Source organism: Salvelinus alpinus, chromosome 30 (genome assembly GCF_045679555.1).
Source record: "Salvelinus alpinus chromosome 30, SLU_Salpinus.1, whole genome shotgun sequence".
Classification (NCBI taxonomy): domain Eukaryota; kingdom Metazoa; phylum Chordata; class Actinopteri; order Salmoniformes; family Salmonidae; genus Salvelinus; species Salvelinus alpinus.
This window is the reverse complement of record NC_092115.1, coordinates 9,340,962-9,355,300: the sequence shown is the minus strand read 5'-3', so window position 1 is coordinate 9,355,300 and position 14,339 is coordinate 9,340,962. Positions and strand designations below refer to the sequence as shown.

Sequence of the window (14,339 nt, the reverse complement as noted above, 5' to 3'; positions counted from 1 at the left end):
TCCGCATCCAGACTGCAAATGAATTGCGCATGCTGGAAGCCGTAGCCTGGCTTACATTCAGGGCGGGATGTAAATGTAAAATGTTCTTTGTCTAAAATAAATGGCTGCACAAAAATAAATCACTGCATTTGACTCACACAGCCTCAATCACTTACTCACCTTGTCCACTGTGTGTGTGCCTCTGTGACATAAGCTAAACATCTAGCTGGCTAGCTCATGTCTGTCTAAACTGTACACTCAAAAATACAGAAAGGAGTGGGAATCAAACCCTGAATTCAAAGGCTGGTTGAAGCCGTTTATTGGAGATGATACACGGGCATACTGCCTGTATTGTAAGGCTGATTTATACGCCAAACTTAGTGATGTAAAAAAACACATGACAACTCAAAAACATACTCAAAAGGTAAAGCCTTATAACAGTTCCACCCAAAACAAGCTGCCATTTATGGTTAAAAAGGCTGAGGCCACCATGGCATTAGCTATCGCTGAACACTGTTCCATGCTGGCATGTGATCACATTGAAGAAGCATGTAGAGCTGCTTTCTCAGACTCCACTGCTGCTACCCACTTCAAAGTGCACAGAAATGATTAATGATGTTCTAGCACCATACTTTCTGAAAAAGTTGGTCGCAGATGTGGGTGACCAGCGTTTCAGCCTCCTCCTCGATGAGTCCACGGATGTAAGTGTTTCTAAGTACCTGTGGGTTGTGATAAGGTACTTTAGTGACACCAAGCAGACAATTGTATCAACATTGAGTTGGAGGGAGGAGATTGCAAATCTATAGCCCGTGCTGTTGTGGCTTTCCTCGAGAAGCGTTGTCTTAAAAAAGAAACGCCTGGGGATAGGGACTGACAATGCCTCTTATGACGGGGATTAACAATGGGGTCCATAAAGTGCTGGAGGAGGAGTATAGCCTCAAGTATCTGGTTCTTATTCACTGTGTGCCACTCTCTGCAGCTTGCTGTAAATCATGCTTCCAATGACACCATCCCCCATAGTGGAGAGACTTATAACTGGTTTTCAGTGTCTCCAAAGCGCAGGGAGGCCTACAAGGCCATATATGAGACCATCAACTGTGGGGAGAAACCTTTACAGATAACCAAGGTGTGTGCCACACGTTGGCTCTCCATTGAACCTGCGGTTTCACGCATTTTGGACCAGTGGGAGGAGCTTAGGCTGCATTTCGCAGTCACCAAGTCCAGTGAACACTGCTACATATTGTATCTGACTTTTTTGAAATCAGTGCTGGGTGAGGTACAGTTGGCCATCAAGGCTTTTGAGGGAGAGCAAGTAGATCCTCTTAAGCTACTTGACAGCTTGGTTAGCCTGATCAAGTCTGTGAGCAGCAGGTTGCTGAATCCACTGGCAAATGTTGATGTACTCAAAGGGCCAATAGATGGACACCACTCCCCAACCGTACCTTGGTTACCTTTTTGAGTCAAAGGCAGCTGAGCTCCACCTTGCGCCTGAGGATGAAAACAATGTCCGAAAGCGGTGTGTAGCCTTCCCCATCTCCCTCACTAATGAGTTGAGGGTGAGACTGCCGGACAACATCGAAGCATTGCAGTACATGTCGGTTTTCAATGTGGAGGAAACTCTAAAGCACAATAAGAGCCCTGGAGAAATATAAAAAATAGCCAAGCTCCTTGGCTACTCCCCTGCAGAGATTGACAAGATTGTCCAGCAATGGCGTGCCATCCATCTTAGTAAACGGAACGAGACAAAAACACACTGGGCTTCTGGAGTGAGATTTGGAAGTTCAGGGATGCAGCTGATATCAACCCGTTTCAAGAACTTGCCATGGCTGCTGTGTCTATGTTGTCCTTGCCACACTCGAATGCTGAAGTCGAGAGAGTGTTCAGCCAGATGACTGTGGTAAAAAGCAAACTTAGAAATCGGATGTCCTTGCAGACCCTTAACTCCATCCTGTACATTCGATATGGACTGAAGCTGTCTGGTGAGGCTTGCTATGAGCACCAGCTGCCTGATTATGTTTTGCAACTTTTTGGCACATCAGCTGCTAACTCATTTAAGTCACCTCCCTCAGTTGCTGAACCTGCCATAGAGAACCTTGACAAAATGACGATGACACCCACTCTTTCTGTGAGCCAGCACAGCCTGTGTGTGTGTGGAGGGGGGTCTGGAAAAAACAAAACAATTAACCTGAATTAGGGCCAGACTAGTTACCAATTTTATCACATTGCCATTAACAGTTTTTTCTATTGTCTCTTTTTGGTCCATTTAGATTGTTAATGTAGACTGTATACAAAAAAGTGTAAAAATGTTATGGTTAAAAATGTTCATAATTTACTGTGACTTGTTGTAGGCTCCTAAGTGGACCATAAGGTTAAAAACCAAACCAAATTAAGAAAACGAAACTAAAAAACAAAAAACAAAGTAACTCCGCCAGAGAGTCTCTTTTGGGTCACTTTTGCCGGTCCCAAGCCCGGATAAAGGAGGTGGGTTGGAATTGTGACATAAAAAACAAACAAGAATCAACAGAAGAACGTTTATTTGTAGTTCTAAACATCTTTAGGGTGTTTTTACTCACTTTTTGTCTGTCCCACAACGTTATTCCTCTCTCCTACAGCGTCCATCACAAGGCCAAGTATGCAAATTAGGTGACAACGTCATTTTGTGACTTCTAGCGACTTTTAGGACAGCCAATAGCTACTTTCCTTACTGAGGAGTTGGCAACGCTGGGTACCTCTTAGTCCCGCGGTGTAAGCTCGCAACTTTTAAAGGAGGAACCACTGTAATTGTCCAGATACATTTTTGCATGTGATGCAGTTATTTTGAGTATCAGAACGTGCTGGTGGACATCACTTGTACATGTATGAAATAGGACCCACCAAATTCTTATAAAACACCCACCAAATTAGTTTTATTCATTATTCTGGTAAGGATGCTTTAGTAAAACATTGTTGGATCACATCTAACTACTCCCAGTCAACACAGTGTGTTCCCCATCGACTCGGACGGCTTCATACAGGCGGAGCTCTTCCCGAGTCGTCAGGCAGATTAATATTACTCTGGGTTCTGGCTAATGGGTCCACTTGAGCATGTCTGGCCCAATTAACTTTTTCAGAAGTAGGCCCATATTTGTTTTTTATTCGGCAAGTGAAGGAACTAATGTAATACTAATTCTATTAATTTAAGTCATTCGGACAATCCTGGCTCAATTTAATGGCATTAGCGATTTTTAGGTTTATGCTGGTGGCCACGTTAATTATAGGACAACTTGGGAGACATGATCCACGACAGACAGCACATCTGTGTTTTAATTTTAAATTTAAACTTTATTTAACTAGGCAAGTCAGTTAATAACACATTCTTATTTACAACAACGGCCTACACCACAAACCCGGACGACGTTGAGCTAATTTTGCGCCGCCTTGTGGGACTCCCAATCACAGCCTGGAATCAAACTAGGGTGTCTGTAGTGACGCCTCAAGCACTGAGATGCAGTACCTTAGACCACAGCTCCTTTCGGGAGCCTTTTGATATCAATAGTGGACCGTCATGATTGTGGTTTTGATTCCTGGGGCCACGAATAGAAAATGACTTAATGTGTAGGAGAGTTAAAATGGTTATACCGTCAAACTTCAAATAATTAGAATACTACACAACGCAGAACATAACATCTAGCTTAAGGGTCAGTGGCCCCAGCCCGCGAACAGGACTGTTCCAAGTTCAGATAGAAGGGGGGGGGGAGTCAGATCGCCAGGAACTTTACGTTTGGTTTCTATTTTCATTTGTTGCGCTACTAATACTGCCTATTGATGTTAAAGAGGGAGCTACAGTAACTGGATGGTATTAACATCTTCGGTTTTTATTTCATTAAATGTATTTGATTTAATCTGGGTGCTTACGTCACCTACTAACACCCTGGTACTACCCGTAGCTCCCGTTCTCCTCAGTCTGAGAAAAAAACAGAGAGAAAGGTATGTCGCAGATTACTCCCGTGTAGAAGTTCATAACGTTAAATAAATAAAGCATCCTTAGGGTAATACTATAGGTATTGTTATAAGGGAAGTGTGAGACTATTGAAACATGTCACTTTCAGAGTTTTATCATTGTTATTGATATAGTTTAGTGCTAAAAAGTATTGCTGTTGCTAGCTAGTATGTCTTTCTGTAATGCAGATGGTTAGCGTTGCATTAAGGTCTGAATGGGATAAATATGATTTCACATTGTAGCTTGTTTGTATTACAGTGTTTTTGTACATGAGTTGTTGTATTTTTTTTAATACTCTCAATGCTGAAAGCACCTAGCAATGTATTGGAGATGTGAGACAAGATATGTGTTTTAACCTTTTTGTTCATGCTCCTCTATAGAACAACTTGTCAGATGGTGCATCGGAGACAGATTTTATTCCTGTCCTTTTATAAAGACAGCCGTGGTGTAGCTCTTCATGTCTGGGTTCTTCTGTGGTACATATACAAGACTGCTACACATGCATACTGTCGCTTTGGATAAGAGTGTGCATAATGACACATTTTATTATTTTTCTACACCACATGTGAGACCTCATATGTTCCTGCATGGAAATTTGACAGTAGCTAATGGGCTGCCTGTGCATTGTAAGAAGACGGAACAAAATAAAAAGTTTTTCTAAATCGGGTAACGTTAGATTATGAATTATATTACCAACTGTGTTTTTGTCATAATCCAAAATTGCATGCCACATTTTTGCTGAATCTTACCATAGACAAAGTTTAATTCAAGATTGAGACCTCACATCACCAAGTCAACAATAGGCTACTATTTCCTGTCTGTTTTACAAATCTGATTGTAATTTTCAACATAGCAAATATGTATTGTCAATTGCCAACACCAACGCTTGTTGAAGTATCCTTAACAGGGAGCCAGCATTTAGAGGTCGACCGATTATGATTTTTCAACGGCGATACCGATTATTGGAGGAACAAAAAAGCCGATACCGATTAATCGGCCGATTAAAAAAAAAAATAATAATAATAATAATTGTTTGTAATAATGACAATTACAACAATACTGAATGAACACTTATTTTAACTTAATATAATACATCAATAAAAATAAATTTAGCCTCAAATAAATAATGAAACATGTTCAATTTGGTTTAAATAATGCAAAAACAAAGTGTTGGAGAAGTAAAAGTGCAATATGTGCCATGTCAGAAAGCTAACGTTTAAGTTCCTTGCGCAGAACATGAGAACATATGAAAGCTGGTGGTTCCTTTTAACATGAGTCTTCAATATTCCCAGGTAAGAAGTTTTAGGTTGTAGTTAATATAGTATTTATAGGACTATTTCTCTCTATACCATTTGTATTTCATATACCTTTGACTATTGGATGTTCTTATAGGCACTATAGTATTGCCAGTGTAACAGTATAGCTTCCGTCCCTCTCCTCGCCCCTACCTGGGCTCGAACCAGGAACACATCGACAACAGCCACACTCGAAGCAGTGTTACCCATCGCTCCACAAAAGCCACGGCCCTTGCAGAGCAAGGGAAATAACTACTCCAAGTCTCAAGAGCGAGTGACGTTTGAAACGCTATTAGCGCGTGTAACAGATGTATAGTGTACTCTCCATGCGTTGTGTTTTAAAATAATAAATCACTTCGGCCAGTGGTCCCAGTTGAGCATCATTTATTTCTGCTGTGGTTAAATGGGAAACAGCACGTTAGTTGTGCAGGACTTAACAGTGATGATGGCTGTCGATGGCAAAATCCCTCGCATCACATTTTCATACTGGGCGAACAAAATACAAAAATACAATACAAAATATAACATGTGTAAATACCTGTGGTTAAATGGGAAACAGCACGTTAGTTGTGCAGGACTTAACAGTGATGATGGCTGTCGATGGCAAAATCTGTAGCATGAAGACAACTGTGTTAGCCGTGGCTTATGTGACCATGAGATCGGTGTGTGCTAGCTAACACAATTATTTACAGCAATCATATGCCAAAGCACATCCCAGAAAGCCCCTCAATCCCTAACAGGTACCATATAACCACACATGTATAAAATCAGTAACGTACAGCAAATTTGTACACATTGTAAAATAGAAAATAGAAAACAGTATTCAGAACGTGACCTACCCCTCGCATCACATTTTCATACTGGGAAGACCTGACGTTCGCGATCTCCCCCTATCTGCAAGCGGGGCCAATCACAACACCCCTTATTGTCATCAGAGTTGAACTAACCAATAAGAATGCTTGAACATCAAATACACATTTCTTTAGAGGCAAGTGGAAACATAACCAACCCTGTTACACGCGCACCCCCCTAACTAGCTAGCCATTTCACATCGGTTACACCAGCCATTAGGCTGATAGGCTTGAAGTCATAAACAGCGCTGTACTTGCGAAGAGCTGCTGGCAAAACGCACGAAAGTTCAGTTTTTTTGTCTCATTTCTTGTTTTACAATAAATATTTTGTATCTTCAAAGTGGTAGGCTTGTTGTGTAAATCAAATGATACAAACCCCCCCAAAATTCCATTTTAATTCCAGGTTGTAAAGCAACAAAATAGGAAAAATGCCAAGGGGGTTGAATACTTTCGCAAGCCACTGTACTAGGCTGCTGCCGTCTGACGAGGAGAAAACATTACAGGAACATTCTGTAAATGCTGGCGTCACTCAAAACATCCAAAATAACAAATAACCTTTCCACATGACTCCCATGAAGTTACGAGGTGATGTTCCAGTGCAGGATGAACTTGAGGAGCTTGTTGAGGAGCAGTTGAAATTGTAGATGCCAGGTGACTGTGGCGTCCACTGTTTGGTGAGACGTAGATCTAGTGGGGAAACGGAGAAGACGTTGTTTGTCATGCTGAGTGTTGATGCAGATTCTTTGCCCGATAAGGTGAAGGTAGGAATTGTCAGTTACCCAGGCATACCAGCCTTGGCAAGCCACCCCCCAAAAATAAATAAAAACAATTGGATATTTGTTTTATTATAATTTATTGCATGGTGTGCTAAGCCTTGGCTTGATGTTTATTTCATTTATTTTTGCCAGTTGAAATTGAATTGGTATTCACTGCAATGTTGTAGTTCCCAAGGTACATCAATCCTGATTAGCCAATGGGCTTTCATGATTTTGCAGGAGTTTCATATTAGTTAAGCGCAAGACAATCCTCCTCGCCTCTCCTGCCAAATTTAAAACCAAGGCGGTTTTCACTGAGGATGATACATTTTTACATGGCTAGCAAGCTTTCTTTTGTTATTTAAACAAGTTCAGGGCGCAAAAATGTAGTCAGCAAGAAAGAAAAAAAGACAAGATGTCCGCTCATTTATTGCGTCTTGGACAAAGGAATATGGATTCATTTTACTGAAGAGCCGGGCTGTTTGCTCTCTGTGCTAAAAACTGTTGTTTGTCGGACGTCAAGTGTACAGCGTCATTTTTAAACGACACATAAGAAAAACTTCCAAGGATGAGGCGAACAAGGCTAAAGGAATCAAGAGGGCCGTGTGTCCAGGTATGAAAAGCAAAGCAGTGCGTTTACAAATCTACATGCTGTTTATAAAAAAAAAAAATCAAGCTACAGAGGGGAGCTACAAAGTTGCGCAGTGCATTGCTAAACCATTTACTAATGGGGAATATATCAACAAGGCTTTCCTCAGTAGTTTGCAGGCTTTATTTGATGGATTGCCTAACAAAGACAAAATCATCTCAAAGATAAAAGACATGCATGTGTCTGACAGAACTGCTGAAAGGCACGTTAGCTAGATGGTTGAAAATGTAAAGGAACAGCAAACTTTAGCGTTAAGATACACCTGTTTAGTGTGGCTCTTGAGAGTGTGTGGATGTGAATGACATTTCACGTCTGGCAGTTGTTGCAAGATACTGTGACTCAGAGGTACATGAGAAGGTGCTTGGTCTAAAAACCCATGCATGGTACTACTAAAGGGGAAGATGTAGCAAAAGCCTTCACGGATCATTTTGAGGCAATCAGCATAGTCAGTTCGCTATTACAACTGACTATGCTGGTGAAACATAAACGAGTCGTAAAGCTGATTGAAGATCAGATTGGCCGCCCCATGGTTAAATTTCACTATCATTCACCAAGATAACCTGTGTTCCAAGATTTCAAATTCTGATTAAATATCTGGGCGATTTCTCGATCCCGTAATCATCTCAGTCCAAAGAAGAGGGGAAAAGGGGGGTTTGCTGGGTGACAGAAGGCATTGGTCAACAATGCTTATTAATAATGTGAACGCTGCGTGTAACACATCCGGTAACAGGATAAATAAAAAGCAAGGTCTGCTAACCTGTTTGGGATAGCCTCCCCCCCCTTTTCTCAATTTCCGCCTGAAAACATACCCTAATCTAACTGCTTGTAGCTCAGGCCTAGAAGGAAGGATATGCATGTTCTTGGTATCATTTGAAAGGAAACACTCTGAAGTTTGTGTAAATGTGAATTGAATGTAGGAGAATATAACACAATAGATCTGGTAGAAGAAAATACAAGGAAATCAACAGACGTTTTTTGTTCTTTTACTGTTGTTGCATCTTTAAAATCAACAAAGGCCAAACATTCAGGTATGATACTGGGGATCATTTCAAATCAGAACATAAGTAGGCAACAGTATTTGACCAAAGTTTCAGATAGATACCTTCAGGAATGAGTGAGGTACATGCCATTGAGCATGAAGTCACCCAGGTTTCCCAAATGTACCCAAGTGGCCGAATTGGTACAATGATACAAATAACTATATATATACAAAACAATTATTCTAACATACCCTAAAACATATATATTTGAAAAATTCAAGAAAATAAATGAATATATATAAAAAAAAAAAATAACAAGGATAACTATTCACACTTCAATGTTCAATCATGTGAAGACTCTCAGTCCTCTACACAATGTTGCGCTCCTGATGCCATATCCCATAGCAGTCTCTCTCTGGTGTGAAACAGAGGGTCACAGCACAGGTGGTGCAGGTGACAGGGGACTTCTTATGGCACAGGGCACAACGAAGCCGCCCTACTGAGCCCCTTTTTCCCTGAGGCACATTCCTGCCTGCAATGATGAATTTCAGCATGTGCGTACCACTGGTTGGAGCAGAAGGAACAGAGGTAGAGGGGACAGAAGGTGCTACAGTGTTCTTGCTGTAGTTAGCAAGCTCCTGGATGAGCAGCTCCCTAAAGGCTAGCTGTGAGATTGGGGGCTGTCCACAGTTCTTGGCTATTTCCTTCTGGAGGATGAAGGAATTCACCACAGCAATGTCAATAAAATGATAAAACAAAGTCTTGTACCATTTCATGGTCTTGTGAAGAACATTGTAGTATCCTATCAGCGCATCCGATAGGTCTACACCTCCCATGCTCTTATTGTAATCCTTGCGGTCCAAGCGCCTGTAGGACCTTTCAAACGTCGAACAACGTGATCCCCACCGAAGGACTTGTGAATAGTGGAGCAAATGACTACCTCTCGAGTGTCCATCCACTTCACAAATAGCAGGCCATCTTCACAGATCCATCTCATGGTACCCCGCTTAGGCATGTCGTTCACCCTGGTTTTTGGAAAGCCCACTCTGTTGGTCCGAATGGTTCCACAGGCCCACATCTCCAGCTTCCTCAGGTCTGTGAACAGGGTAGGGCTTGTGTAGAAGTTGTCTACAAATAGTTTGTAGCCCTTCCCCAGCAGCTGGGTGCAGAATCGGCCAAAATAAATTGTCGGTTTGTTACGCATGTACTGTTTTAGGCCAATTCTGGCCTTTGAGGCTACCATTCTCTCATCTATGGAAAGATTCTGGGCGGGCTGAAAATAAGTCTTGCATGCCTCAACGATATCGTGGTAGAGAGGTTTGTTCTTGCAGAGCTTATCAAACACTGCCGTGCCTCGTTTCGTCTCGTTGTCCTTATCAACTTCTGGGTCACTGATGTGAAGCGCCCGTGAAATTGTCAGAAACCTTTTGCAAGACATGACCGTTGAGGGGGAAAGGCAGTTGATAGAGGGGTGCAGTTTTCCAGTAGTCTTTCAGGGTTTTCAACTTCACCAGCCCCATGTAGATGACCATAGAAAGGTAGCAAAACAGATCTGAAATGGAAATGACCTTCCATGTCTCTGTCTTGCCTTCCTGCTTCTTAGCGCCATACTTATTCGTGTTCATCACCAGGGTATCAACAACTGCAGAGGTGAAAAACAACTGAAAGTTGCATGGGGCTGTATTTGGAAGTTAGGTCCAATTGAGGGCCTACTGGGCGTTTTGGTCGGAAAAGTGGAGTAGGTGGGGCCACATCCTCCTCCAGAACAGAGTGCCAACGGTCCTCCTCCGCTCTGGCAGGTTCCACGCTGGACGCTCTGGACGGTTCCACGCTGCCCTTCCTCCGCTTCTTTGCCGCCGGCTTACCACCCGGGCGGGGGTAGGTGGCCGGGCGGGGGTAGGTGTGGTGCCGGAAACAGCAGGGGTCCAGCTGGATGAACCAGCTTCAGTGGGGGATTTGCACCTTGGCTCCCAATCAGAATCGCCGGGACTGTGAAATAAAGACACAGACACATATTATATATACAATAAGTGACTATGGTGAGGTGTTGTCCATTCCATTTTAGATATAAAATACATGTAAACAATTAGGCACAGTGGCCATGTGTGTGTTTGCTGTTCTAATCTATTCCATTTTGAATAAAAAATGGAAAATATATATATCTGACATGGAATATATATACATACATACATACATATACACACACCCAAACACACACACACACACCCACCCAGTGGCCATGTGTATGTTTGCTGTTCTACTCCATTCCATTTGAATAAAAAATTGAAAATATATATATCTGACATGGAATATATATATATACATACATACATACATATACACACACTATGTATAGCCAATGTGTACTTTACACATTTCATCACACATTTCATTGCAAATTGCAAAAAGAAAAAAAATGTTTTTTTGCAATAAATAAATAATAATATTTATATGTGTCTGTGTGTCTGTATAATTATTACCTAATTGTTTACAATATTATTGGTGCGCAAAGATGTCATTGCTTGTTGTCGTCAAATCAGCTCACTTCGGTCAATACTCCCCACAAAAAAAAACAGTTACGTCTGGCTGTGTTGCAAACATCCAGAGGATTGCAATGAAACCAACCATGACTAGATAAACGATTGTTTACTGTATGTAATTACGTCGAATGCTCCGTAAAAAGTTGATAGAGATGGAAGTCGCGAGGCAAACGGTTTACAAAATGTTTCGTTTTAGGCTATAAAAATTGATTTTATCAAAGAAAATGGCACTTTGTTTGATCACTGGGACCCTCGTGAAGAGGAATAAGAGCAAGATATCAGAATGTAAGTCATAATTTTACCTTCAGATGTGAATTTGTCAAAACTGTCATGGCGGAAAATGTTTGTTGTTGATCGCTCTTCTCAAAGAAAAGCATGGCATTTGTTCTCTGTAATAGCTATTTTAAATCGGAAAACGTAGTTTGATTACCAAGATTCTAATCTTTTGAAGCATGTAAGACACTTGCATTTTCAAGAATGTTTAACGTTACGACGTTGTATTTTAGTTAGTCATTATGAAATTTCCCCGGATGTTGATCCCGATATCAGGACTGCAGCCATAAGAAGTTAACAGTGTCCAAAGAAGGGCCAGAAGTATACAGAATGGTGTCGTTCTTCGTAGAGGTGGATCAGTGACTCACCAGCAGCAAGAGCGACATCATTGATATATATACAGAGAAGAGAGTCGGCCCAAGAATTGAACCCTGTGGCCCCCCATAGAGACTACTAGAGGCCCGGACAACAGGCCATCAGATTTGACACACTGAACTCTGTCGGAGAAGTAGTTGGTGAACTAGGCGAGGCAATCATTTGAGAAACCAAGGCTGTCGAGTCTGCCGATGAGGATGTGGTGATTGACAGAGTCGAAAGCCTTGGCCAGGTCAATGAATACGGCTGCACAGTATTGTTTCTTATCGATGGCGGTTAAGATATCGTTTAGGACCTTGAGCGTGGCTGAGGTGCACCCATGACCAGCTCTGAAACCAGATTGCATAGCGGAGAACGCACGGTGGGATTCGAAATGGTTGGTAATCTGTTTGTTAACTTGGCTTTCGAAGACCTTAGAAAGGCAGGGTAGGATAGATATAGGTCTGTAGCAGTTTAGGTCAAGAGTGTTCCCCCCTTTGAAGAGGGATTACCGCAGCTGCGAGGTTGAACAGGCTAGTAATAGGGGTTGCAAAAATTTCGGCAGATAATTTTAGAATAAAAGGGTCCAGATTGTCTAGCCCGGCTGATTTGTGGGGGTCCAGATTTTGCAGCTCTTTCAGAACATCAGCTGACTGGATTTGGGAGAAGGAGAAATGGGGAAGGCTTGGGCGAGTTGCTGTGGCCAGCCGTAGAAAAATGCTTATTGAAATTCTCAATTATAGTGGATTTATCGGTGGTGACAGTTTCCTATCCTCAGTGCAGTGGGCAGCTGGGAGGAGGTGCTCTTATTCTCCATGGACTTTACAATGTCCCAGAACTTTTTTGAGTTTGTGTTGCAGGAAGCAAATTTCTAATTGAAAAAGCTAGCCTTGGTTTTTCTAACTGCCTGTGTATATTGGTTTCTAACTTCCCTAAAAAGTTGCATTTCACGGGGGCTGTTCGATGCTAATGCAAAACACCACAGGATGTTTTTGTGATTAAGGGCAGTCAGGTCTGGAGAGAACCAAGGGCTATATCTGTTCCTGGTTCTAGATTTCTTGAATAGGGCATGCTTTTTTAAGATGGTGAGTAAGGCATTTTTAACAAATAACCAGGCATCCTCTACTGACGGGATGAGGTCGATATCCTTCCAGGATACCCGGGCTAGGTCGATTAGAAAGGCCTGCTCGCTGAAGTGTTTCAGGGAGCGTTTGATAGTGATGAGTGGAGGTCGTTTGACCGCTGACCCATTACGCATGCAGTCAATGAGGAAGTGATCGCTGAGATATTGGTTGAAAACAAGGCAAGTTGGTTAGGATGATATCTATGAGGGTGCCCGTGTTTACTGCTTTGGGGTTGTACCTGGTAGGTTCATTGATCATTTGTGTGAGATTGAGGGCATCAAGCTTAGACTGTAGGATGGCCGGGGTGTTAAGCATGTCCCAGTTTAGGTCACAAAGCAGCACGAGCTCTGAAGATTGATGGGGGGCAATCAGTTCACATATGGTATCCAGAGCACAGCTGGGGGCAGAGGGTGGTCTATAGCAGGCGGCAACGGGGAGAGACTTGTTTTTAGAGAGGTGGATTTTTAAAAGTAGAAGTTCAAATTGTTTGGGTACAGACCTGGATAGTAGGACAGAACTCTGCAGGCTATCTGCAGTAGATTGCAACACCGCCCCCTTTGGCCGTACTATCTTGTCTGAAAATGTTGTAGTTAGGGATGGAGATTTCAGAGTTATTGGTGGTCTTCCTAAGCCAGGATTCAGACACGGCTAGGACATCCGGGTTGGCAGAGTGTGCTAAAGCAGTGAATAAAACAAACTTAGGGAGGAGGCTTAACATGCATGAAACCAAGGCTTTTACGGTTACAGAAGTCATCAAAAGAGAGCGCCAGGGGAATAGGAGTGGAGCTAGGCACTGCAGGGCCTGGATTCACCTCTACATTGCCAGAGGAACAGAGGAGGAGTAGGATAAGGGTACGGCTAAAGCCATGAGAATTGGACGTCTAGGACGCGTAAAAGGGGAAGGTTTCTGGGGGCGATAAAATAGATTCAAGGTATAGTGTAAAGACAAAGGTATGGTAGGATGGGAATACAGTGGAGGTAAAACTAGGCATTGAGTGATGATGAAAGAGATATTGTCTCGAGAAACATCATTGAAACCAGGTGGTCATCGCATATGTGGGTGGTGGAACTGATGGGTTGGATAAGGTATAATGAGCAGGGCTAGAGGCTCTACAGTAAAATAAGCCAATAAACACTAACCAGAACAGCAATGGACAAGGCATATTGACATTAAGGAGAGGCATGCTTAGCCGAGTGATCATAAGGGCCCAGTGAGTAGTGAGGTTGGTTGGGGTCATGGCGATTCAGACAGCATGGGTAGCAAGCTAGCAGAAGATGGAGGTCTGTTTTTAGCCACCCCGTGCGTTTCCGTCGGTAGATTAGTGGGTTCCGTGTGGTAGAGGGGACCAATCCAATTGTCGTTATAGTGGCCCAAGAAGATTGTTCGATAGACCTGTTCAGATAGCAGCCGATATGCTCAAGACAGCTAACGATTAGCGGGCCGCAGTTAGCAGATGGGCGTTCAGGTTACGTCGCGATGGAGCGGCCAGTTGAATAACTCCCTCGGGCAGATACCGTCGGTATTCCAGTCGTGAAGGCCTGGTGGGGCTCCGCATCGGC

At 42.6% G+C, this 14,339-nt stretch overlaps 1 long non-coding RNA gene across 1 annotated transcript in view; it reads left to right on the top strand.

Annotated features, from left to right (window-relative positions):
• Window positions 1-7,101: 7,101 nt before the first annotated feature.
• The window catches only part of LOC139560272 (uncharacterized), a 40,764-nt gene continuing 33,526 nt past the window's right edge, over window positions 7,102-14,339 (top strand). Inside the window, exon 1 of the long non-coding RNA XR_011671901.1 lies at window positions 7,102-7,472. This is a non-coding gene — a long non-coding RNA (uncharacterized lncRNA). The remainder of the gene's footprint in view (window positions 7,473-14,339) is intronic.